Genomic DNA, 27,796 nt, shown 5'->3' with positions numbered 1-27,796 from the left:
TGGGCAGAGAATGAGTCCTATCAGGAGAAACCTGGAAGACATCATGCTAATGAAATAAGCCAGACAAAGAAAAACAAATACTGTTTGATCTCCTTTATATGTGGAATCTAAAAAAAAAGGAGAAAATATGTGGTGTGAAGAAATCTAGAGATGCCATGAACAGGCATGATGACTATTCTGGTTTTTAGCCACGTCCGTGGCCTGTGTTTGTTCCCAGGCCAGGAATCAAACCCAAGCCACTGCAGTGACAACAAGGAATCCTTTACCACTAGGCCACCAGGGAACTCCATGATAATTATTATTTTATTTTTTATTTATTTTTATTTTTTGTCTTTTTAGGGCCACACCCATGGCATATGGAAGTTCCCAGGCTAGGGGTTGAGTTGAAGCTACAGCTCCCAGCCTACACCACAGCCGTAGCAACGCCAGATCCGAGCCACGTCTATGACCTACACCACAGCCCACTGCAACACCAGATCCTTAACCCACTGAGCGAGGCCAGGGATCAAATCCGGAGTTCTCGCGAATAGTAGTTGAGTTCATTACCGCTGAGCCACAAAGGGAACTCTGATTATTCTTAATAATACTCTATTGAACACTAGAAATATGCTGAGAGATAGATTTCAGGTATTCATCACTTTAAAAATGGTGAGTGTTGGGAGATGATATATTAACTAGCTTGACGGTAGTTATAATTTCATTATATAAATCTATAGCAAATCATCATGTTACACTAAAATATGTAATTTTAATTAAAAATGAAAACAAAACATTTCATAAAATGCTCAAAATTGTGAAAAATGTTATATTTAAGTTATAAATTAAAATTTTTAATGCAGAAAAGAATGGTATTAAATATTTAGCACTAGGAGTTCCCGTCGTGGCGCAGTGGTTAACGAATCCGACTAGGAACCATGAGGTTGCGGGTTCGGTCCCTGCCCTTGCTCAGTGGGTTAGGGATCCGGCGTTGCCGTGAGCTGTGGTGTAGGTTGCAGACGCGGCTCGGATCCCGCGTTGCTGTGGCTCCGGCGTAGGCCGGTGGCTACAGCTCCGATTGGACCCCTAGCCTGGGAACCTCCATATGCCGCAGGAGCGGCCCAAGAAATAGCAACAACAAAAAGACAAAAAAAAAAAAAAAAAATTTAGCACTAATATGAACATATTAAACCTGTGCTTCTCAGGAATTTGACAGTCGTTAAGGTCATTTCTCTTTTTCCCTCCATCTCTTCATTCTCCTGTTTTTTCTATCATTTCTCGCCTTTAAACAATTATACTTTAGAACTGGATTTTTTTAGTTCAATCGTATTTTCATTAAATAGAATTTTCTGTTCTCTTTTAAAACAAAAAGGCAAAATTAAGTTGCCTTTGGGGTCTAAGGTTTTTAATTGAAACATTTTTGTAGTTACTGAATGTTGACAGTTAAAGCGTTCGGCAGCCAAGCTTTCCCAAATTCTTCATACAGCTTTTCCTACCCCATCCTCACTTCTTTTTCAGAGAGGACTTTTGTAGGTGGGGCGGCGGTGGCAGGGGCAGAGCCGGAAGAGAAGAGCGGGAAAGGACAGCTTCCACTGTCTTTGTGCACCCCTCACACTCTTGCTCTTGACTCGTCCGCATTACTAAGCTCAGGCGGCAGTTCTGCCCCAATCTTTGAAAAACCAGCTTTCTAAAGCAGAGAGGAAAAACACTTCATTTCTTTTAACTTGGAGACGAGTATTCTACTTAAGAAATCAGATCGACATTTATACAGACTTGAAAATGCTGTGACATTTTGGGGAATTGCTGGGCTCCAGTAGCTGTCTGAAGCTGGGAAACCAAAGAAACTGCCAGATGATATTTTCACTCAAAGGAGAGAAGGGGTACAGAAGGGAAGGGAATGTGGATTCACAGCTGAATATCTGGCTTCGACGCTAAACCTCCCTGACTAAGAATGTGCTTTCTTGCTCCTGTTTTTGGTGTAACGCCAAGGGAACTGTCAGACCACAAATAATCACTGTTAACTTGCCGTAGAAACCAGAGCCAGTAAGAAAAATATGGAAAGCCTGTTCCAGGATCATAACATTTTAGAAGGCAAAGAAATAAGATACCTGGCTAACCTGTTTTACTAGGTTGTAGATGGAAAAATGTGCTGACCAGCTGAATTCTGAGCAAGCATGATGAATTTTCCACGACTTGTCATGGATTTTAAAAAGACAATGTGCTTAGAAAAACAAATCTGCTGTAACTTGGGTAATAGGGAAAACAAAGGCAGAAAGCTTCCGTAGCTCAGATTCATGATGCGGCAAAATAATTTTATCTGGCCAGATCTTCTGGTTCTGATGCATTCAAGCTCCAAGGAGTTGCCTAGGTTGCAGAAAACAACCGTCACTTGTGCAGGATGCAAATAAATGTCTTTGAACTTCACTGCAAATGCAAACGTCTTTGAACTTCACTGCAAAAGTCTTCTCTGTATCTTAGAAGATCTTGCTATAAGCTTGGCAAAAGCTTCAGATTTCAAAAGGTTATTTTTATCAGAATTTACAACTAAATATCCTGAGTAGCAGGGAGGAAGGGGTGGAGGGACTTCCTCCAACAGTAGAGAACATTTTCCTTCTTCTATTTTTATTTCTCAATTAAAATGCTTGAGGAGGTCTCTTGTGGCACAGTGGGTTAAGGATCTGGCTTTGTCCCTGCAGAGGTTTGGGTCCCTGCTGTGGCACAGGTTTGATCCTTGGCCCAGGAACTTCCGAATGCCAAGGGCACAGAAAAAATTAAATTAAATGAAAATGCTTGGAATCCTATCCCTATGCGGGCTAAGAGGTGAGAATCTGAACTGTTAATGTGATTGGCTGAGCTCCAGCAGGGACTTCTGTTTGTCCACTCTCTGCCCTTCACCCGCACTCACACCTGGAGGCTGACTTAAACACACCACAGTTTCCAAGCCCCCTGGCTCCTGGCTGGGGTTTACCGATGGGGGTCCCAGGCAGTGGACTCATGGGAGAAAGAAAAGTGCGACGGGAAATTTCTACTCCCCTGGCTTCTTCCCTGTGAATTCCTTGACCAAAGAGTACAGGTTAAAGTGACCTTCTGCGTTCTGGTTACTTCTCTCTCCTCTCGTCCCATCTAGTTGGGGCCTGAGGTTATTCTTGTGGTTCCCCTGCACCCTGCCCATATTTTATAAGCAACTCTTCATCAATAAGCTCACTTGGAAGTATTCTTAGTACAACATCTATTTTCTGCTGGTTATCCTGCAAGTTCTATCACAGTCCTCTAAGGACACTCTAAGATACTCTGGGGTGAGAAGGAGGGACTGACTCTAAGACAACGTCCCAACCCTCCGATGAACCCCATTTGCCAATGTCTCTTGTGCAGTGCTCATCTCAGCCTCTTCCATATCCCTGCTCCCCAACCTGCCAGTCGTTACCTCATCCTTCTCCCTCTATGCCCACTGCCACCTCCGTAGGGCACACCACCGCCACCTCCCACTGTCAGCCTCTGAATCTCACCCACTAGGGCTCTGCACTTGCCCTTCCTCCCTCTGATCCATCTCCCATATTGCAATCAAAGTACCTTTTGTAAACTATGCATCGGATCATGAAGATGATGGCCGGATAGATCACGTTTAATAAATACAAGTAACGTTCCCCTCAGGCTTAATATCCCTCTGTGGTTTCCTAGTGCTCTTAGGCTAAAAGTCAACAGTCTTACAAGGCACACAAGGCTTCAAAGGCCCTATAATATCTGATTCCCACTGACCTTGCCAGCTTCATCTTACCCAGTGGCTCCTCCTGTTCACATGGGCCTCCTTTTAGTTCCTAGAGTGAGCTGTGCGCTTCTGGCCTCGAAGCTTTCCCACTTGTATGTCCTGTTCTAGAAGTTTTCTGTTCCTTTCCTTCTTCCCTCACCCTTCCAGTCTCAGCGTGAATGCCATTCGCTCAAAGAAACCTTGCCTGGACGCGCTTCCGCCCCTCCGAGCAGACCAAGATCCCCCATTCTTCTCTTTTGCGGCACACATCCCAGTTAAAATCAGTCATTTGTGTGCACAGTCACTCGATGTCTGGTGACTTCGCCCACTTCCTCCCTGGCCTGAGCATCCGCATCACTCGTCTGAGTAGTTGACATAAGCTCCTAGCAGGTCTCCAAACCTCTGCTCTTGCCACCTCTCAGTGTTCCTTCTCCACACAGCTACTGGAACAACCCTTTCCAAACATACATGGGTCATATCACGGATGTGCCCACTTCTCTCTCTTCCTGTCCAAGGGCTCCCTACCCGCCTCGTTCTGGCCTCCCTTCTGTACCTCCCACCTCTGTCCACCCCTCACCATAATATCTAGTGTTTTCTCCTTCTTTCTCATTTTCTTTCTGAAATTTCTAACGTGAATGAACAGTTTACGATGAGTTCATGGGCTACCCTGTGGACAGCTGTTGGTTTTGTTTCCCAAACACCTATTTCCTATTCTTTTCGGTAACTGCACTCCCCTTCCTTAACAGAACTCTTGCCACCCCAGTCCCAACACTGTCTCCCCTCCCCACCCTCCTAGTCACGTGGGACCCTAGTGGAGAGAAAGTAGACCAAATCTTAAGTAACACACAAATAAGAATTTCTTCAATGCTTCAAACCCATTTATTTATTTAACAAACAATTATTGAGCACTTTCTATGCTACCTACCTACTGTGCTAAGAACTGGGGAAATATATAGCAATGAACAAAGCAGACATAAATACCTGCCCTGGATAATTCTCTAACTCAGATAACATTAGCCATGTGATTGCTAAAATTCCAAGGCCTGGAGTTCCCGTTGTGGCGCAGTGGTTAACGAATCCAACTAGGAACCATGAGGTTGCGGGTTCGGTCCCTGGCCTTGCTCAGTGGGTTGAGGACCTGGCGTTGCTGTGAGCTGTGGTGTAGGTTGCAGACGCGGCTCAGATCGTGCGCTGCTGTGGCTCTGGCATGGGCCGGCGGCTACGGCTCCATTTGGACCCCTAGCCTGGGAACCTCCATATGCCTCGAGAGCGGCCCTAGAAAAGGCAAAAGACAAAAAAAATAAAAATAAAAATAAAAACAAAAAAATAAAAAAAATTCCAAGGCCTAATGAGGGATGCAGGAGTTGCCCTTGTGGCTTGGTGACTTAAGAATCCCATATGGTATCCACGAGGATTTGGGTTTAATCTCTGGCCTCTCTCAGTGGGTTAAGGATCTGGTGTTGCCACAAGCTGCGGCATTGGTCACAGATGAGGCTTGGATCTGGCATTGCTGTGACTGTGGCATAAGCCACAGGGTGCTGCAGCTTCGACTCCTAGCCCAGGAACTTCCATATGCTGCAGGTGCAGCCATAAAAAGAAAAAAAAAAAAAATGGGGGGGGGGAACGCAGAGCATTTATTGGCTCCAGTAAAGACTTTTGTGATCAAATATCTTTTACCATAGAGTTTGTGGATTCTAAGACTAATCAACTCTACAAAGCATATTAAAAATGCAAGATTTTGGTGTTCCCATTGTGGCTCAGCAGTTAACGAACCCGACTAGCATCCATGAGGATGCAGGTTTGATCCCTGGCCTCGCTCAGTGGGTTAAGGATCCACCACTGCCGTGAGCTGTGGTGTAGGTCACAGACGAAGCTCGGATCCCGCATTGCTGTGGCTCTAGCATAGGCCAGCAGCTATAGATCCGACTCAACCCCTAGCCTGGGAACCTCCATATGCCTCGGTGCAGCCCTAAAAAGACAAAAAGACAAAAAAAAAAAAAAAAAGCAAGATATTAATAGAAAGAGACATTAAAATTCTATTCATTCAAAGAAATGAACCACTCTGCTGGTTAGAAATAATATGTAACCAGTTCTGAATCGCAAATGATTCTGGAAAGAAGAGACATGACACAAGGTCATACTCACATCTTTCCTCTCCACAGATTTTCAGAATATCAGCACAGTATTAAAAAAGAAAAGGGAGAAATCCTAGGCCTAGGAACCGAAGGTGCAAGGATGTGAGTTTGGCATTGCAGAAAAAATGGTTAAGTGTTTCTATCCGTTTATTTCAGTAAAAGCCTTCTTAGCAGTAGTTTAATTCTTCCATTTTTATGATTAATTCTGTTTTACATCATGTTTTATTTAGTGCAGATAAATTGAAAATAAGAGAATAAAGAAGAAAAAAAATCAGCCATATTCCTACCATTTGAAAATCAACTCCTTTTAATATTTTGGCATATTTGCCTTCAGCCTTTTTTCATGTTCATAGTGGTTTTAAAAATGTTTCTCTCTATCCCTGTCTCTGTGTCTCTGTCTTTGTCTCTCTGTCTCTCTCTTTCTCTCTCCCTCTCTACTCAAAATATTCTAAAATATTAGAACATTCGACTAGTGCTAAAGTCCCTTTATGAATGTTATCCCTCTTTGTTCCCAGAGGTAAACACTGTTTTTAATTTGACGAGTACGTGTATATATAGATACACATATATATATATATATACACGTATGTGTGCATTTATGTATGTATGAATCTATTTCTCGCTCTCTTTCTCTCTCAAATGGATCCTCAGGCCACTTACCCAATGCCAGTCCTGGGGAGGTGGCTGTAGAATCCACATGCCTAGATGAATGTCTGAATTATAGTTTAGGCCCAGCTGAAAGCTCCACTGAAAGTATATGCATATGGTCATTTTCCTGTAAGAAAATTATTTCTGGGAGTTCCCTGCTGGTCTAGTGGTTAGGAATTGGTGCTTTCATTGCTGCAGCCCAGGTTCAATCTCTGGTCTAGGAACTGAGATCCCACATCAAGCCATTGCACATGGCCAAAAAAAACACAAAAAAACAGTTTCTATTCCCTAAGATGAAATAAACTATTTTCCCAGCATGATATCATGATTTCCCAGTATCTCACCCTGAATGAATGTGAAGACCACTGCTCTATCAGAGGTGTTGCCATGGGGCAAAAATTATTCACAGAGTGACAGGTGCTGCTCCATATGCAGGGGTTCCACAGTGAACAAAGCCCTTGACCTCGTGGAGCCTTAATTCTGTGAGACAGACAATGAGCAATGAGACCGGGAACAGCAGGTAGTGATCAATGCGATGGAGAAAAACAGCGTCAGGCAGGAAGACAGAAGAGGAGGTGTCTGGGTGGGTCGAGGAGGCGTCTCTGGAGAGGAAACCCTGACGTGACTACGGTGAGCGAGGGATTCAGAACAAATCAGTGTGATATTTGACATGATCGGCCACCTTGGTACCCTGTGGTCGGTTACAACCCAATCCACTAGGGAAGAAATGCTAATAGACAGAATTGGGTACGTTTCCTTCCCCAACTATCTGTGTAGCAGAACATAAGAGGTCTCTGAGGAATCCAGTTCATTCTATACTCGGTTCACTAGATGACCAGAAGCATAAGCCAGAGATGACTTGAGCACTATGTGGGGCTGTTAGGACTTCCGGGGCCTTGGAAAAATTTGCAAGTAATTAAGAGTTTGTTGTTATACTTAAACCTCTCTCTGAAACTTTGGGCTAAGGCCTTGCCAGACCACCTGGGGTGCCCCCCTGGTGGACAGCTAGCCTGCGTGTCCTTCCACAAGCCTCCTGGCCTCAGAAAAGCACCCTTTTCTTCAGAGGCATATTATTCCAACTACCACCGTGTAGTGCAAAGGCGCTGCCAAGTTCTTACAACTCCTGCCTTTGCTCACAATCAATGAGTCTGTGGGTGCAAACATGACCCAAACTGAGCCAACCTGCGTCTTTCATAACCTGGTCAAACGAGGTCAGATCACAAGCCAAGTTAGTTAGCATCCATCCTCGGGATTTTGGGGGATATTTTTGGTTTGGAATTTAGAGAAAAAAAATTCAGTCTAGAGATAAAGCTGTGAGAGCACAGTGGGAAACTAGGCTGAGGGAAGCAAAGAAATGAGAAAGATAGTGGTTCTGCCTCCCTGCTTCCAGGCTTCCTTGGGTTCCAGCTACATCTCTTCTGCAGTAGTTACAGGCTGCTATCTCCCTGGTTGCCTGACCAGTTGTAGTCAGTGTCTGTTATGATAAGAAGTGTTCTAATATAAATATCTTCCCCCACATTGCTCTACGTTCTAAAATTATACTCACCCCAACTCCTGCTTCCTAATTAAAATTGCTCTCCAAGGTGCTAGGAGAGAGTAATCTGATTGGCTACTGGAAGCCATTCATACTGAGATAGGGACAATTTTGAAGCTTCCTCATGCTGATAATGCGGGAGACTATGCCTACGTGAGGGCAGGGGGTACACGAGAAATCTATACCTTCTCAATTTTGCTGTGAACCTAAGACTGCCCTTAAAAAAGAAATTCTATTTTTAAAAAAGCTTCCTTGGAGGCTTGACCTCGCGATTGAAATCTTTTTTCCTGCATTTTTTAGGGCTGTGCATGTGGCATATGGAAGTTCCCAAGCTAGGGGTCAAAGAAGAGCTGCAGCTGCAGGCAGGCCACAGCCACAGCAATGCTGGATCCTTAACCCACTGAGCGAGGCCAGGGATCAAACCCACATCCTCATGGGTACTAGTAGGATTCATTTCTGCTGAGCCACAACAGGAACTCCTGAATCTTTTTTTTTAATTGAAGTGCAACTGAAATATAACATTAGGGAGTTCCTGTTGTAAAGAACCCTACTGGTATCCATGAGGACACGGGTACAACCCCTGGCTTTGTTCAGTGGGTTAAGGACCCAGTGTTGCCGTGAGCTGTGGTGTAGGTCACTGACATGGCTTGGATCTGGCATTGCTGTGGTTGTGGCATAGGCCTACAGCCGCAGCTCTGATTTGACCCTAGCATGGAAACTTCCATATGCCACAAGTGTGGCCCTAAAAAGAAAAAAAAAGAGAAATATGATATATTAGTTTGAAGTGTATAACATAGGGATTCAATGATTTTTTATAGATTATAATCTACTTAGTTATTATAAAATAGTTGCTATATTCCTTGTGCTGTATATTACATCCTTGTATCTTATTTATTTTTTAACTTTTAAAAACCTTTATTTTTAGTTTTTTAATTTTTAATTTTTAATGTGTCTTATTTATTTTATACCTAGTGGTCTCTACCTCTTAATCCCCCTTCCTTATCGTGCCCCTCTCCCAACCCTCACCCCATGGTGACCACTAGTTTTTTCTCTGTATAAGAGTCTTATTTCTGTTTTGTTATATTCCTTTGTCTTAATTTTTAGATTCTACATATAAAACAAACAGCATTTGTCTTTCTCTGTCTTATTTACTTCACTAAGCATAATATCCTCAAAGTCCATCCATGTTGTTGCAAATGGCAAAGTTTCATCCTTTTTAATGGCTGATATTATTCTAGTGTGTGTGTGTGTGTGTGTGTGTGTGTGTGTGTGTATGAAATCTCACATGTTCTTTCTTTATTCACCTGTTGATGAATGAAGTTGTTTCCAAATTTGCTATTGTAAATAATGCTGCTATGAACTTCAGGGTGCACGTATGTTTTGGAATTAGAGCTTTCATTTTCTTTGGAATAATACCCAGGAGTGGAATTGTTGGATCATGTGATAGTTCTATTTTTAATTTTCTGAGGAACCTCCATACTATTTTCCACAGTGGCTGCACCAATTTACATTCCCAACCACAGTGTACTAGTGTTCCTTCCCTCTTTTCCACATCCTTGGCAATGATTATTAGCTGTTGTCTTTTTGATGGTAGCCATTGGGAAAGGTGTGAAGTGATATCTCATTATGGTTATGATTTGCATTTTCTTGGTGATTACTGATACCGACCATCTTTTTACATGCCTGTTGGCCATCTGTATGTCTTTAGAAAAATGTTTATTCAGATCTTCTGTCCATTTTTCAATCAGGTTGTTTGGTTTTTTTTGATATTGATTGTATGAACTCTTCACATATTTTGGACATTAACCCCTTATCGGACTATCATTTGAAAATATCTTCTTCCACTTATTAAGTTGTCTTTTTCTCTTTTTTTGTGATGGTTCCCTTTGCTGTTTAAAACCTTGAAAGTGTGATTAGGTCCGATATGTTTATTTTTGCTTTTATTTCTCTTGCCTGAGGAGACATATCAAAAAAATATTGCTAAGATTTCTGTCAAAGGGGGAGTTCTCTGATGGCCTAGCGGGTTGAGGCTCCTGCATTCTCACCACTGTGGCTCTGGTTGCTGCTGTGCAGCATAGGTTCAATCCTTGGCCCAGGGATTCCCACATATTGCCTGTGTGGCAAAAAAAAAAAAAAAAAAAAAAGAGAGAGAGAAAGAGAGAACATTGAAATAAACATTGCAACTCTCATTAAAAAAAAAGATTTTTGTCAAAGAGTATATTGTTTTCTTCTAGGAGTTTTATGATTTCTGGTCTTAACATGTAGGTCTTTAATCAATTTTGAGTTGATTTTTGTACATGTGTAAGAAAATACTGTAACTTCCTTCTTTTACATGTAGCTATGCAGTTTTCCCAACACCACTTAATGAAAAGAGTGTCTTTTTCCCTTTGTATATTTTTGTCTCCTTTGTCATAGATTAATTGACCATATGTACATGGGTTTATTTCTAGGTGCTCTATTCTGTTCCAAGATTGAATGTTTTTGAGGACAAGAAATTCTACTTCTACTGGGTACATAACCAGGAAAACTGAAAAATGATGTCCACACAAAACCTTGTACACAAATTTTCATAGCAGCTATTATTTGTAATGCCCCCAAAGTGGAAATAACTCACATATTGATCAACTGATGAATGGATTAAAAATTTTGGTGTACTAGTGTGTTATTTGGCCATAAAATACTGATATACGTTAAAAACCTCCTCAGGGGAGATTTACACTCGAGACTGGGCTCAGGGATAAGTCTAATAGGTGTGATTTTGGGTGGGATTGGGATTTGGGTAGTGATGGGGAAATATGCCGAGGCTGATGAGATACAAGCTGATAGGCACCCTGACATCTTGCTCATGCTTTCCCTGTTGTTTTTTTTTTTTTTTTTTTTTTTTTTTTTTTTTGCTTTTTAGGGCTGCATTTGTGGCATATGGAGGTTCCCAGGCTAGGGGTCGAATCAGAGCTGTAGCCGCTGGCCTACACCACAGCCACAGCAACGTGGGATCTAAGTGGAGTCTGCAACCTAAACCACAGCTCATGGCAAGCTGGATCCTTAATCCACTGAGCGAGGCCAGGGATCGAACCTGCATCCTCATGGATGCTAGTTGGGTTCATTGACCACTGAGCTGTGATGGGAACGCCCCAGTAAATATTTTTTAAACAAAATAATGAATGACTGGACCTACTTCTTCCAACGAAATTAATTATTCCATCCCCAGTGGACCTATAATATTTATGTCTCTATAGCACTGTTGTAAGCAGATAAGGTAGGGGGTCTCCAGAGAAAGAGAACCAGGCATGGCTTTCTAGAATAAGAGAAGCCATTTGTGGCCTAAACCATTTTGGGATCTAAGCCTGGCCACAATGCTTGCCCTTGAACAGGTCTCAGTAATTAGCGATCCTAAGGGAACAAAAGAATGCAGAAATAAATCACTGTTATCATGTAAGAAAAGTAATAATAGCAAAGATAATATATCAGTTGCAAAGACTCCCGCTTCTGTTTCAATGATAAAGATTAGCCTCAAGTGCTCAACCACTAGACCAACTGAAATGTGAGGCCTGATGATGCTGACCTTTTCTGACCCTTGAGACCTAGTAGAGCTTGGACTCCGTCAATTAACAAAGCCCTTCATGAATATGCATGTCCTTAGCTTAAAAAAAGTCCCCAGTTTTGCTGTTCAAAGAGATACTGCTTGAAAGCAGCCAAGAAGGACCCTGAGCTCATCTCCCCTCATAAGCACACAAAAATCACAACCACTGCAGAACAAGCATGAATGAAAAAGGCTGGATCCTATCAGAAAAGATCTTCTATAACTAAGGACCTAAAGAAGGAACCACAATGAGACAGTAGGAAGGGCGAACTTGCTAAACAAAACCATCAAATCCCATACCCCCGAGGTGGCCCACACGCTGGAGAATAATTATATTGTAGAGGTTCGCCCACAGCAGGAGAGTTCTTTTCTTTCTTTCTTTTTTTTGATTTTTATTTTTGGTCTTTTTTGTCTTTTTTAGGGCTGCACCTGTGGCATATGGAGGTTCCCAAGATAGGGGTTGAATTGGAGCCACAGCCATAGCAACGCCAGATCTGAGCCATGTCTGTGACCTACACCACAGCTCACGTCAACACCAGATCCTTAACCCACTGAGCAAGGCCAGGGATCAAACCTGCATCCTCATGGATGCTAGTCAGATTTGTTTCTGCTGAGCCATGATGGGAACACCATCAGCAGGAGAGTTCTGAGCCCATGTCAGGCACCCCAGCCCAGGGGTCCAGCACCAGGAAGAGGAGCCCCAAGAACATTTGGCTTTGAAAGCCAGTGGGCTTAATTGCAGGAGCTCCACAGGACTGGGGGAAATAGAGATTTCACTCCTAAAGGACACACACAAAGTCTCAACGTGCACTGGGACCAAGGGCAAAAGCAGTGATTTCATAGATTACCTGCTGGTCTTGGAGGGTCTCCTGGGGAGGTAGGGGGCCGCTGTGGCTCACTCTGGGGATGCAGACACTGGTGCAGACATATGAGGGCATATTCATCTTCATGACCTCTCCTGGAGGCTGACGTCCTGGGTCACTAACACCAAGTCCTGACCCCGCCCAACACAGCCCCACTCATCAGCAGACAGGCTGCCTAGAGACTTCCTGAGCCCACAGCCACCTCTAAACTTGTCCCTAGACACCACCTTTCCCCCAGAGCCAGCTCCACCCACCAGTGGGCAGGCACGGGCCCTTCCCCCAGGATCCCTGCACGAGCCTCCAGATCAGCCTCACCCACCAGGGGGCAGACACCAGGAGCAAGAAAAGGATGATTCCACAGCCTGTGGAACTGCTTCTGCAAACATAGGTCAGAACCTACCCTGGGAGCAGCCAGCGCCCGACCCTTGAGTGACAAGAGTGGGGGCACTGCTGGGACGCACTGGGCATCTACTGAGGGTCACTTCTCCAAGGTCGAGAACCAGAACTAACCCACCACATAAATAAAAATACAAATAGCAAGTTAGACAAAATGAGACGGCAGAGGAATGTGTGCCAGACAAAGCAACAAGATATAATTCCAGAACTAAGGGATGGGAGACAGGCAGTCCGCTCAAGAAAGCGGAGACACTGCTTTGGAAAAGTATTCTGCAGCTAATGACAACTCTGACTTTCACACTGTACGAACGCTGGTACCTGGAAAAGTCAGAGGGTTACTTCAGTTCAAAGAGCAAGTCAACTGCATAAATGAAAATAGATCTGCCCTCTTAGCCTCTCTGACACGGATCTTTTGCACAAGCCTTGGCATTGGGAATGTGGGAACAATTCCCACATTTAGGACACAGGTGACACACATCAAAGGAGCCTTTGCTTGTCCAGTTGATTCCTCTCCCCACATTCAGAATGGAAAGGGGCTTCTCCAGCTGAGATCTTAGGGCCCCAATACATTCCTGTTTTATATTCCATACTCTTCCTAAGGGCTGTGAGCATGTCACAGCCTCAGCCTCAGGCAGAGCACAATTATCTTTGTGGTGCGAGAGGAACGTTGAGGTATAAGCTATTTAGCATTCTGGGAGCAATTTGCAGGTACTCAAGCTTAGTCATGAAATTTGCTTAATGATGCTGAACATGAAAGTCTGGATCATCTATTTCCAAGCTGTTATGCAGGCTGGCTAAATGATCCATTTCACCTCTGGCCTGAACTCCAGGAATAACTGGAGATTGGGGTCCAACCTCTACAGCTATAGTCAGCTAAACCAGGGTTTCTTCACCTCAGCACTATCAACATTTTGGGCCAGATAATTCTTTGTTACAGGGGGCCGTTCTGTTCATGGCAAGATTTTTAGCAGCATCTGTGGCCTCTATGCACTCGACGCCCTCAGCACCACTCCTCCCCTGACCAGTGGTGACAACCAAAGACAGCTCCAGGTATTGCCAAAGTCCCAGTCCCCTGAGGAGCTAAACTAACCCTGGATGAGACCCTTTGACATAGATCCTGAGCTACCTGCTCACTATCCTTCAGGCCACAGAGACAGATGATTCCTAGTCCCCCAGACTAAGCTGTGTCTCTTTCACTGAGATTTAGCTTTGACTCGTTCTCCTTTATTTGCCAGACCATAGCTGATCTCCTATTGCTTGAGCTCCTAGATTCCTAGATCTCATTTTCCTCTGACCTTGGGATGACCTCACTGTTTTCCTATTTCAGCCCATGAACTTCTGAGCCAACAAAAATAATGGACACCCTAAAATCTGCAACATTTTCAGCTGCAACCCACACAACGCCTGATCAATTCGTCCACTGCGCCAGGCCCGGGATCAAACCCACACCTCCACAGCAACCCGAGCCGCTTTGGTCAGATTCTTAACCCACTGTGCCACAGCAGGAACTCCAAAAATTTGCAACATTTATTCAACAAACTTTTATCACTATATATTCTGCACTGGTGATATTAACATATGCTAGAGATTTTAAAGGTTAGAATTATGTCCTGTTGCAAGTGACAGCAGCTTGAATAAGATAGTTGATCCCACATAAAAGTCCAGGGTGAGCCAGGCCAGACTGGTGTGATTTGGCCTCCATGAAGTTACTCTGCCAGGACTGGCCTCTCATCTAAGACCATTTCATGGTCAAAGACAGCTGCTCACCTCTAGCCATCAGAACCACCATCCAGCCAGCAGGAAAAATAAAGGTTGGAAAAGGAAGCTAACTTAAGGAAGGTTTCTAGAGACGGTTTACACTTATGCTTACATATTCTTTGTTTGAAGGCAGCCTGAGGAAAGATGGTCTTTATTCTGAGTGATGATGTAACCCACTTAAAATCCAGGGGGTCACAGGGAACTCTATCCGGTCACTTGTGATGGAACATGATGGAGGGTAATGAGGTAATGTATATATATGCCTCATATATATATTAGGGTCACTTTGCTGTACAGTAGAAATTTACAGAACACTGTAAATCAACTATAATGGAAAAAACAAAAATCATTAAAAAAAAAAAAAACAAAAAGGGGAGTATAGTGGTATGAATATTGGAGGACAGCTGGAAGTTCCTGCTGCATGGAGGGTACAGGATGTTTGAAACACACACCTCTCTTCAGGATGCTTCAGTCTAGTAGCAGAATTGGTTATATATACAACCACCTCTAATCTAACTTGAATAAAATAATTTTTTTCCTAAACAGAAAGGTACGATTACCATACTGATAAAATTATAAGGATCATAAGCTAAATACTATCTAGCCAAATGTGGATAAGGACACATATTTGTATTTATGCAACAGTGGTTTTCATACTTTCTTAGATTCTGAAATATTATTCTACAACAAACTTGAGTTTAGTTCTTGGAAACGTTTGCATCTTAGGAAATGAATACAGGAAACTTAATTACCGGTATTTTAAATGTTGGAAATAATTGTCATCGGTCACTCGGTTGGTTCCGTTTCTGTCATCTGTAGTGGGTCAAATTAACCACTGCTTTCTGTTTCGTTCTGTGAAGTGTCACTCAGTACATATTCCCTGGAGGGCTGCACTGGCTGAAATAGGAAAAAAGATTTATAGTGTCAACAGGGTTGCCACGTCTTTGTTAAAGATTATCCCAAACTGTAATTTATTTCTTGGTATAAATTGGCATGTCATCTTTCAGTGCTAAGAGTCATGATTATCAAACAGAGTTAGAACTAAAGCAGCTCTTACTCTTCCAGTTTCCACATTTTTACAGCTCTTTTCCCTGGAGAACTCTATTCCAGAAGAGTGCTGTGCCTCCAGGGAGCGTTGGCCCAATCTCAAGGCCTTGCCACACATTATAGAGTCAGCAGGAGAGAGGAAAGTGCAGTTCTGAATGCTCAAGGAGGAAGCAGGCAGCCTAAATATAGATGAACAGATTTGCGTTGACTCTCTTCAAGAAGCTTACACGGAGCAGAGTCAGGAGAAAGTGGACCCTAGTTTGCTACCTTCATAAAAGAAAGTCCTGATGTCCTCTAATTCTGATCCAAGTTCCTGTCACGGTTCATTTCTGGAATTGTTCAGGTAAATATAGCATTTCAGAGGTAGGGGAAAATGAGGTGGGTTTTTTCTTTTTTTGGCTTTTTAGGGCCTTACCTACAGCATGTGGAAGTTCCAAGGCTAGGGGTAGAATCAAACTGCAGCTGCCAGTCTATGCCACAGCCACAGCAACACCAGATCCAAGCCACATCTGTGGCCTACACCACAGCTCATGGCAATGCCAGATCCTTAACCCACTGAGCGAGGCCAAGGATCGAACCTGCTTCCTCATGGATACTAGTCATGTTCATAACCCGCTGAGCCAACCTGCTTCCTCATGGATACTAGTCATGTTCATAACCCGCTGAGCCACAGTGGGAACTCTGAAAAGGTGATCTCGAGACCTGATGCCTGCAGAAGGCAGAGGAGGTGGTCACTCCTACAGAATGTAGGAAATGGTAATGCAAGGGTTTTCTAAAGCTTTGGGGTTTAGAGACAAGGAGCTGGGGTGAGGAATGCCTGAAAGTGGCAGCTACAAGAAGACATCAAAGGGCAGGTAGGCTTTCTCTACACACACCAGCGTGTTTTCAGTCACCCCACCCACTTGAACAGCAATCACCATCAGGAGTATCAGCTTCCGACGGGGAGAATGATAGAGTTCTTCTGTATCTTCGGATGTATGTGTATTGGCAGGTTCATTTTCACCAGTCATCTTACTTCTCACTCTTAAATGCCTATTCTTTTTTCAAACCTGAGATAAATGCCACTTACCTCTGCATTACACCTTATCACATTCCTAGGTGGATGTCCACTTTCTCCCATGGGTGCCCACAGCACCTTGCTTATACATGTAACACAGTTCTTCTCATGCACAAACTCCAGGGGCAGGGAACTTCTCTGGGGTAAGGATGACTTTTATAACTGCATTTTCAATTACCAAAACACTGCTTGACTTGTACGTCTACAAGATAAATTGTACATCTATCCGATGGGATATTACTAATAGATAAAAAGACATGAGCTAGCTCAGCATCACTGATTATTAGAGAAATGCAAGTCAAAACTGCAATGAGACACCACCTCACACCAGTCAGAATGGCCATCATTAATAAGTCCACAAATAACAAATGCTGGAGGGGGTGTGGAGAAAAGGGGACCCTCCTACGCTGTTGGTGGGAATGTAAATTGGTACAACCACTATGGAAAACAGTATGGCCGTTCCTCAGAAAACTAACTATAGATCTACCAAGTGCTCCAGCAATCCCACTCCTGGACATATATCCAGACAAAACTATAATTCAAAAAGATACAAAGCAGCACAATTCACAATAGCCAAGACATGAAAACAAACTAAATGTCCATCGACAGATGAGTGGATCAAAAAGAGTGTTGTATTATATCTGGAGTTCCCATTGTGGCTCAGCAGAAATGTATCTGGCTAGTATCCATGAAGACTCAGGTTTGAACCCTGGCCTTGCTCAGTGGATCAAGGATCCGGCATTGCTGTGAGCTGTGGTGTAGGTCAAAGACGTGGCTCAGATCTGGCATTGCTGTGGCTGTGGTGTAGACTGGCAGCTGCAGCTCTGATTCAGCCCCTAGCCTGGGAACCTCCATATGCCGCGGGTGTGGTCCTAAATGGAAAAAAAAAAAAAAAAAAGAAAGAGTGTTATATCAATGTTACATCTCTAACAAAAGGAACTAGGGCTTTTTGGAGAAATGGTTGATTCTAGGACTTGGGCAGGAAATACACAAGATGAGCTTGGAACGTGCTGTAATGACAGAAAGTAAGGATGTGCTCTCCTATAAAATCACACTGATTAAAAAAAAAAAAAAAAAAAGTTTGAAGTTCCCATCGTGGCGCAGTGGTTAATGAATCCGACTAGTAACCATGAGGTTGTGGGTTTGGTCCTTGGCCTTGCTCAGTGGGTTAACGATCTGGCGTTGCCATGAGCTGTGGTGTAGGTCGCAGATGCGGCTCAGATCTGGCATGGCTGTGGCTGTGGCATAGGCCGGCGGCTACAGCTCCGATTGGACCCCTAGCCTGGGAACCTCCATATGCTGGGGGAGCGGCCCTAGAAAAGGCAAAAAGACAAAATAAATAAATAAAATCACACTGGTGAGGGTATGAGAGAGGGACAGAGAAGCCAGCTGCAAGAGTTCGCAATGGCCAAAGGTGGAACAATTTGGAAAAAATAAATACAAGTAAAATTGGGTAATAACTCAAAGCATAAAATGTTTATGAGTTAATACTGGTATAAATAAATTATTATTTTTGGAGCAGAGAAAGGGTTATTGCAGGCCATGCAAGGAGTAGGTGCACCCAAAACACCCTGAACTCTCCAAACTGTGAACAAATTATTGAATACATTAATAAATGGAAAAGAGACAAAGTGCCTATGCAGAGGAATTTCATGTAGTTTATATGGATACTCTGTCCTCAAGGAAAGGGAGCATTAAGTCCCTACTCCTTAGGTGGGGGCTGCACATAGGGACTTTCCTCCAAAGACTCTAGAAAAGGAGGAAATAGATACCCTTGCTGTGGAGAAACCTGCAAAGTCTCTATCAGCCAGGTGATCAAGGTCAACGTCAACAGTCATAAGTTATGACGATAGTATATATGATGTGATGAAGCTGGTACTTTGCCTCCGTGATCTCCCATTCCCATGAGCCCAATCTAATCGTGAGAAAAACATCAGATTCCAATTGAGGCACAGTCTATGAAATACTTGACCGGTACTCCTCAAAACTCTCAAGGTCGTCAAAAACAAGTAAGGTCTAAAAAACTGTCATAGTCAAGAGGAGCCTAAGAAGCTATGAAAACTAAATGGACTGTGGTATCCTGGATGGGATTCTAGAACAGTAAAAGAATATTCGTAAGTACTAAGGGAATATGAATAAACTGTGAACTTCAGTTAATGAAGTATTGATATTTGGTCACAGATGATAGCAAATGTATCATACTAATTAGAATGGTAATAGGAAAAACTGGGTGCAGCCAAAAAAATTTTTTTCCTGACACACGATTATTTATTATTAAGGAAACTTAAGCCCAAAGAAGTCAAGTTATTTCCTGAGCTTAGAAAAATTATTGTCACCCTAACCTAAATATAAGAATGATCTATATTGTGATTTGCTCTAATTTATTTAGCAAATATTTATATTAAGCTTACTATTTGATAAGCTCTGTTCCAAGTGCTTTACAAATACTAGCTCAGTTAACTCTTGTAAAAATGTCATGAAGAGAGTACTATTATTATTCATTTTACACACAGGGAACTGAGACATGGAATGATTCAGCATCACTTGCCCAGGCTCAAACAGCTAGTAAGTGGCAGAGCTGGTGTTTGGACTGAGGTGGTCTAGCTCCAGAGATTGAGTTAACACTACCCTATAAGTGTATTATTCAAAGAAAACTTTGAAAAGTAGTTTTTATTTTTTGTCCTCGCCTTTGGCATGAGGAAGTTCCCAAGCCAGGGACTGAACCTACACCACAGCAGTGACCTAGCCACTACAGTGACAACATCTGACCCTTAACCCACTGAGCCACAAGGGAACTCCCTGACAAGTAGTTTTAAATTGAAGTCTTCCCCACTGTTTTTGGCATCTTAAGTTGCAGAACACTAAGTGCAGACAGACAATACTATTACAGCTGGCCACGAGGGGGCACCAAGGCTCTTACAAACCTGCCAAATTATTTTAACGGGAGTAGAGGACATGGTTTCTGTTTTGCATTGTTTTCAACCTGTTTTCATTTGCCAGTACATGAATAAACAGAAAATAACACACAAAAAATTAATACAGAGATGTTTGTCTTACAAAATTTTTCATTTGTCTTTTTATTATCCATATCCTACAAATTTTTCATACTCTACAATTTTTTATTTTATTTTTTTAATTTTTTCCCACGGTACAGCATGGGGATCAAGTTACTCTTACATGTATACATTTTTTCCCCCACCCTTTGTGCTGTTGCAGTGTGAGTATCTAGACATAGTTCTCAATGCGACTCAGCAGGATCTCCTTGTAAATCTATTTTAGGTTGTATCTGATAACCCCAAACTCCCGATCCCTCCCACTCCCTCCCTCTCCCATCAGGCAGCCACAAGTCTATTCTCCAAGTCCATGATTTTCTTTTCTGTGGAGATGTTCATTGTGCTGGATATTAGATTCCAGTTATAAGTGATATCATATGGTATTTGTCTTTGTCTTTCTGACTCATTTCACTCAGTATGAGAGTCTCTAGTTCCATCCATGTTGCTGCAAATGGTATTATGTCATTCTTTTTTATGGCTGAGTAGTATTCCATTGTGTATATATACCACATCTTCCGAATCCAATCATCTGTTGATGGACATTTGGGTTGTTTCCATGTCCTGGCTATTGTGAATAGTGCTGCAATGAACATGCGGGTGCATGTGTCCCTCTTTTTTTTTTTTTTTTGTCTTTTTGCTATTTCTTGGGCCGCTCCTGAGACATATGGAGGTTCCCAGGCTAGGGGTCCAATTGGAGCTGTAGCCACCGGCCTACGCCAGAGCCACAGCAACGCGGGATCCGAGTCGCATCTGCAACCTACACCACAGCTCACGGCAATGCCGGATCGTTAACCCACTGAGCAAGGGCAGGGACCAAACCCACAACCTCATGGTTCCTAGTCGGATTCGTTAACCACTGCGCCACGATGGGAACTTCCATGTGTCTCTTTTAAGTAGAGTTTTGTCCGGATATATGCCCAAGAGTGGGATTGCGGGGTCATATGGAAGTTCTATGTACAGATTTCTAAGGTACCTCCAAACTGTTCTCCATAGTGGCTGTACCAGTTTACATTCTCACCAATAGTGCAGGAGGGTTCCCTTTTCTCCACAACCCCTCTAACATTTGTTATCTGTGGACTTACTAATGATGGCCATTCTGACTGGTGTGAGGTGGTATCTCATGGAAGTTTTGATTTGCATTTCTCTTATAATCAGCGATGTTGAGCATTTTCTCATGTGTTTGCTGGCCATCTGTATATCTTCCTTGGAGAACAGTCTATTCAGGTCTTTTGCCCATTTTTCCATTGGTCGATTGGCTTTTTTGCTGTTGAATTATGTAAGTTTCTCATATATTCTAGAGATTAAGCCCTTGTCTGTGGCATTATTTGAAACTATTTTCTCCCATTCTGTAAGTAGTCTTTTTGTTTTCTTTTTGGTTCATACTCTACAATTTAACACTTCATTATATACTATTTTGTTTTCAAGTTGTTTCATTTGTTTGTCTTATGCTCCTAAGATGCAAGCTCCTTGTCAACAGGAAACACCACTTATATTGTGCTTATTATTTTTAAAAACTGTAGGAGTTTCCTGGTGGTGCAGTGGGTTAAGGATCTGGCATTGTCACTGCTGTGGCATGGGTTTGATCCCTGGCCCAGGAACTTCCACATGCCACAGGATCAGCCAAAACAAACAAACAAAAAATTGTATAGCACCTGACTCTGTGTTAGGCATTCCATATCCTTGGATTCCATATCCGCTGAATCAACCAAACATGGATAGAAAATATTTTTTAAAAAATTCCAGAAAGTTCCCAAAAGAAAACCTGAATCTGTGCAAAGGCAACTATTTACATTTCATTTACATTATACTTACAACTGATTACATAGCACTTACATGGTATTAGGTGTTAAGAGTAATCTGAAGATGATTTAAAGTATACAGAAGGATGCACACACATAGGTTATATGAAATTCTATTCCATTTTATATAAAGGACTTGGGAGTTCCTGCTGTAGTTCAGTGGGTTAAGAACTCAACATACTGTCCATGAGGACTGCAAGGTCCCTGGCCTTGCTCATTGGGTTAAGGATCTAGCATTGCTGCAAACTGTGGCATAGGGAGCAGATGAAGCTCGGATCTGGTGTTGCTGTGGCTGTGGTGTAGGCCGGCAGCTACATGTCTGAAGTGACCCCTAGCCCAGGAGCTTCCATACGCCGCAGGTGCAGCTGTTAAAAGAAAAAATATATATATAAGGGATTTGATTCTAGTATCTTCAGTGTACACTAAGGGACTATTATTCTTTTAAACACTTGCTAATTGGTTTGAATGAATAATTTATGTAATAGATAAGTTCTTGAGACTAGCATAGGCCAACTTTAAGATTCAGCAGGGAACCTAGATATTTACAACAATCTAAGGATGAATCCTTGTAAATTAGGTTAAGGAGCACACCTTACCTATTGTCCTAGTGTACATCTCCTATTTTCATACATGGTTTGGCTTAAAGCAGAAAGCACTTTGGTACTACTCATTCAGAAAAATCCATTTCTGTGTCTTGTGCAAGGTTTAAAAAAGGCTTACTCCCTTTCTGCAACAAACTGGGGGACAGGAGAGGCTGGGGGTCAAGGGGTCCAAATGTTGCCCCAAAAGGCAAGAACCTGAAATTCCTGTCCTACTCTCCCATTACTGCTTAACTGAGCAAACCACTTAAACCTTCTGGGGCTCCGCGTCCTCATCCGGAAAACGATGAAGTTGAATGAGAGGAGTGCTTTCAAAATCAACATTCAATTTCCTGGCTAAAGGAGTAGGTAGACAGAAAAGCCCTCAGACTCTCCCACCAGACTGTGACTCTTACACCATCTGTATACGTAACTTAGACGCCACTGAGACTGCAACAGTTTGTCATTATACAGTGTCCACAAGGTTTTAAATATTTTTTGATCCTCCCTGATCATTCTGGACGCTCTATACCTGTAAAGGCAGGTACTACACTTGTACTCTAGCTTCAAAGAGCAAGGATGGTAAAGAACTAGGAGGAGACTTCGCAATCATTGAACCCAACCTCTCCTCTCCAAAAGTAACTTAAAGAAAATGCTCAGATGTTATTTTTTTTCCAGCAAATAATTACAAACATTTAAAGAGTTTAGGATTATTCAATATTTTATTTTTCTACCAAGGGACACTATGGTTCATTTAACTTTGAATCTATCATAGGCAAAGAGATTTGGGGGCCATTGGGAGGGGTTTATGAGCTGTAAATTGAGCGCACTGAGAGCAATTAAGCATTTAAATTAGAGCGATGTGTAAATTTAACAGCTGGTAAGTGTTGTCAACTGCAAGCTACAGACCACCTGCTTGGTGTAATCTGCATACAAACTGAAGAAAATAAATTGAAGAGTGAGGCGTAGAATCTGGATTTGGGAATTTGGAGAGTAAATTCAGATTACACGTATGGAGCTGGAGCATCTCTAAAATTAATCTGGAAGTACAGCATCTCCTCTAGGAATGCTCGACCTGACAAAGGTCCGTTAGGCTATTTAAAATGTGCTTAAATTGCAGTTTAATGACTCTCATAGCTAATAGCGTGGGATTGTTTCCAGAGAATCTGACCTTGATAACTGATGTCTATTTACCGTATAGCAATTTTTTGGTGCTAAAAAGAATGGCTGTAATGGAGACCTAAAATTTCTATTTAGACACATAGTATGTGTAAAATGCATTGACACAATGTTTCTCATCATATTCCAGGATTTTAGGACGTACCAAGGTGAAAGAAAAAGAGTTCTTGAGACATTGGTCTCCTAGCCTTCTATCATTGACCAGCTTTTCAATGAACTATGTTTTAAATCTCTGTAGAGGAGTATTGGTAACAGCTGAAGGGGAAAAGGTCGTGGGATTTGAATTTATACTTGGTCTGACCTGCCCTTTTATTACTCCTTTTCACATCAAAATCAACTCATCCTACAGCTGTTGCTCTTTGATTTTTTTTAAGGGGGCACGTTTGGTACTTTCTGGTAAATCAGGAGACATAAATCACAGAAGGAAGCCCTACTCATTCTATTAATTGAAAAAGGAAAAGTTTTGAGAAGTTTGCAGGGTTTTTAGGGTTGCTACGATTGTTTGGTTCCGTCTTACTTTTGTCTTAGACTAGCGAAGATCTGGAACACATCCTCAGACCTTCAGGCATTCATCCGCTTATTCAACAAATACATCATGTGCGCTCAGCACATGCCAGGCACAGTGTCAGAAGCTAATGATTTGAAAGTGAATAAGGAACTCCTGGCCCTCCAGGAACTCCTGCAGTGAAGCCGGAGAGGCAGACAGATATAACCACAGCATAAGACGACTGCCTCAATGCTGTGAGCACTCACTCAATGTCAGACACCTCATTAGATGATCTGCGTACGATGTGTCATTTAATCCTGCCACCAACCCTAAGAGATAGGTGTACATCTCCCCATTTGCCGAGGAGGAGACTGAGGTTTTGAGAGTGATTCTCTCCTTCTTTTTTGCACATTTAATTCCTCTGCCTGAAATCTTCTACCCCCCTTCATTTAATTCCTGTTTGTCCTTCAAAAGCCTTCCTTGACCCAGGGAAGGGTCGGTGCCTTGCCTGGTGCTCCCTGTACCTCTCTCCAGCAGCGCACTTGTCTCTCTAAATTTTAATTTCCTGTTTGAATCCTCAAGGAGATGGCATTTGGATTGAATTTCCTTCAGGGTGAGTAAGTTTTGCCATCTTTATATTCCAAGAACGTGGTTCAGTGTGTTTCATCTAATTCATACTTGATGAAAGCTTGACTGAAACATGGCAGAGTCAGGATTTGACCCTACACATGCTTCGCTCTGTTGCAGCAGACAGATAGGCATGAGCAGAGAAAGGGTACATGGGGCCAGATGGCAGGAAACCACATGTCATGCAAACAGCAGGGCCCATGGGTGGATAAAGAACCTCCAGACAGATAGGAAACCATACCTTTTGGGGGGATAAGTGCTCTGGGGGCAGCCAAAGAAAGGTGGAGAAGAGCATGAATCTCCAGTGTCTGGATGCAACCTGTTGCCCAGGATGCCCTCATTATAATAAAATCATAATAAAATTAGCTGTGCAGATAAGAAGTGCCCATCATACACCGACGTCATGACATTTCCGTTAAAACTAAATAAGGACAAAAAAATCCCTCCTCCCTTCGGGAAGGTGAAGAGGGGTGAAAATTAAGGAGCATGACCCCCAAACCCCACCTTCCCAGTGAATATCCCACCCATCAAATTAGAGACCCCATATAAACGGTGTGCCAAAAAAGAGCAGAGCAGCCACTCGTCTCTCTGCCCGCCTCTCCTTAAGAGGGGTATTTCTCACCGAAATAAATCCTCAGTTTTCCCAATTCCCATCTCGTTTCTAAATTCCTTCTGTGATGAGACAAAAACCTAACCTTCGAGAACAGCTCCACAGCCATGGCCTTTTTCTGCTCTGTTAATTTGCTTTCCAACTCACGAGGTAAGTGCAACTGCAGAAAAATACACAAAATATGGGAGTACAGGGGAGAGAGAGTCACGGTGGGGTTCACAGACAAGGCGGTATTTGAGCTGAGTTTTGAAGAATGTCATAATTTTTCAGGTCGAGAAAGCAGCAAAAGCATCCCAGCTGGAGAAGCAGTTCACACAATGCATGGCAGAGCGAGGTATATTTGATTTATAGAGCGGTAATTCCGTGTTGATAAAGCACAGGATGAAAGGGCTGAGTGACAGGAGATGGAACAGGACACCTGCCTGAGAGGGACCTTGTTCACCATCCCAAGACCTTGGCCACTGACGGTTTTTAAATAGAGAAGGTCCCACTGGAGAGAGAGGAGCTGGAGTCAGAACACTTGGACTCAGGACCTAATTTTGTCACTTACTACGTATCTTAGGGATTCCCATGTCCTCAGTTTTCCTAACCGAAAATTATAACACCTACCCAAGTACTTCGCAGAGTTGCGATGAGATTCAATTAAGACGCGCAACTGAAAGCGCTTTGTAAACTGTAACACTAACCACTATAAAAGTTATTATTAGCTTAACATGTGTACTACTTTGTTAGGTCTGCAATAATAAATACCCCAGAGCGGGTGGCTTAAACAACAGAACTATATTTTCTCACGGTTCTTGAGGCTAGAAGTTCCAGATCAAGGTGTTGGCGGGAATGACTTCGTTTTGAGACCCCTCGCCTTGGCTCGTAGATAACCATCTTCTCCCTGTGTCTTTACAAGGTCTTGCCTCTGTGCACATCTGTGTCCTAATCTCTTTTCATAAGGACACCTGTCACTTTGGATTAGCGCCATCCTAAGGACCTCATTTTACCTTTTCTTACATTTCACCTCAATTACCTCGTTAAAGGCCCTCTCCCCAAATGCAATCACATTGTTTGGCCGTGGGGGTTAGGACTTCAACACATGAATGTTGCAGGTGACACAATTCAGTCCATAACAGCATATCATAAAAGCCAAATGTAACAAATCCACAATATCTACTCAGGTAACACCAAATGAAAACCTAAGTTTTTTTTCTGACCACACCATTCGAACAAGAAAGGAAGTCATGAACTCATTCCCACACCTTCTTCCCTACGAAATGGACCCGCTGGTCAGCAGTTATGTGGAGTGGGATTTCATGCCTGTGCATCAAGCTTCCCAAAAGCCCCAGAAAATGGTGCTGGCTGCGGCTCTGTGAGTGGGAAAGGAAAACCAATCCCTGGAATAAATGTCAATCCTTGTAAGGATGAACCACTGGCTCTTCTCGGTTGGAAGGGATCTTTGAGTTGTCCTCTTTGAGGAATGGTTCCACATGAGGATCCCCCGTGTCGGTCCGAGTTGCTGACAATTTGGACATTCAGAGGCAGCGACACTTAGCCTGATCCTGGGAAGCAGAAGTTGATGTTTCGGGGCCAATACACAGCCTTCATCTCTTCCACTGTAGCCAGTCTCTTCACGTGCCCATTGTGCCTGTTCCAGACTTGACAATGGCAATGGCTGGCCAACACAATTAGCTGAGGAACTGTGTCTACTTTGTTCAGCACTTCGGTGATGGATGCTTCTGGCAGGCACCAACTTTTTTCTTTCTTTTCTTTTCTTTTTCTTTTTAGGGCCGCATCTTCGGCATTTGGAAATTCCCACATCGGAGCTGCAGTGGAGGCTCTACACTATAGCCACAGCAACGCCAGACCTGAGCCATGTCTTCGACCTACACCACAGCTCACGGCCATATCAGATCCTTTAACCCACTGAGTGGGGCCAGGGATCAAACCTGCGTCCTCATGAATACTAGTTGGGTTCGTTACTGCTGAGCCACAGCAGGAACTCCATGGGAGGCATTAACTCTTTTTTTTTTGTCTTTTTGCCTTTTCTAGGGCCGCTCCCATGGCATATGGAGGTTCCCAGGCTAGAGTCGAATCTGAGCTGTAGCCACCGGCCTACACCAGAGCCACAGCAACACCAGATCCGAGCCGCGTCTGCAACCTACACCACAGCTCACGGCAACGCCAGATCCTTGACCCACTGAGCAAGGCCAGGGATCAAACCCGCAACCTCATGGTTCCTGGTCGGATTCATTGACCACTGAACCACGACAGCAACTCCGGCATTAACTCTTGATATAAAATCTTTGCACATTGTGCTTCTCCCTATGTCCTTTCAAGCCTGTGTTCCTCGTTTCGAGGCTTCAGTCCTTTTCTCTCCACCCCCCTGCGTGTGGTCAGGCCATTGGTCACGGCCGGAAGGCTCTACATATTCTCCACACAGACGTCTCCTTCCACGTCATCCCACGGTAGGCAGTTTCGATTATTTGACGGGTAAATTTTGAAGATGAACATGCTTCTTCCTTGTTTCTCTCAGGATTCTACGCTCCTAAAGAGGAACATTCTGGTGGTTCCTCTGTGTTGTGAAGTTTACAGGGATGGGCTTGGCATTGTCCAGTGCTGCCTGCAGGTGTGTGGGTCCATCTGCCCAGTTATTCGGCTAAACTACATCCCCCAAACCAGCCTTTATCCATAATTAAGTGATTCTTTGGTCTCCAGCTGCCCGACTCCCGCGTCTTT

The 27,796-nt window shown here is 43.1% G+C and overlaps 1 long non-coding RNA gene across 1 annotated transcript in view; it reads right to left on the bottom strand.

Moving 5' to 3' along the window:
• LOC146404262 (uncharacterized) overlaps nt 1-27,796 on the bottom strand; it is a 93,061-nt gene that overhangs the window by 17,553 nt on the left and 47,712 nt on the right. Inside the window, exon 6 of the long non-coding RNA XR_014844778.1 lies at nt 15,388-15,532. This is a non-coding gene — a long non-coding RNA (uncharacterized LOC146404262). The remainder of the gene's footprint in view (nt 1-15,387; nt 15,533-27,796) is intronic.

Source organism: Sus scrofa, chromosome 4, assembly GCF_054392235.1.
Source record: "Sus scrofa isolate SSC_HxYL_T2T_F1_AM1 chromosome 4, Sscrofa_HxYL_maternal_Yorkshire_Landrace_v2.0, whole genome shotgun sequence".
Lineage (NCBI taxonomy): Eukaryota > Metazoa > Chordata > Mammalia > Artiodactyla > Suidae > Sus > Sus scrofa.
The sequence above is the reverse complement of the archived record's forward strand: the minus strand, read 5'-3'. Positions and strand labels throughout refer to the sequence as shown.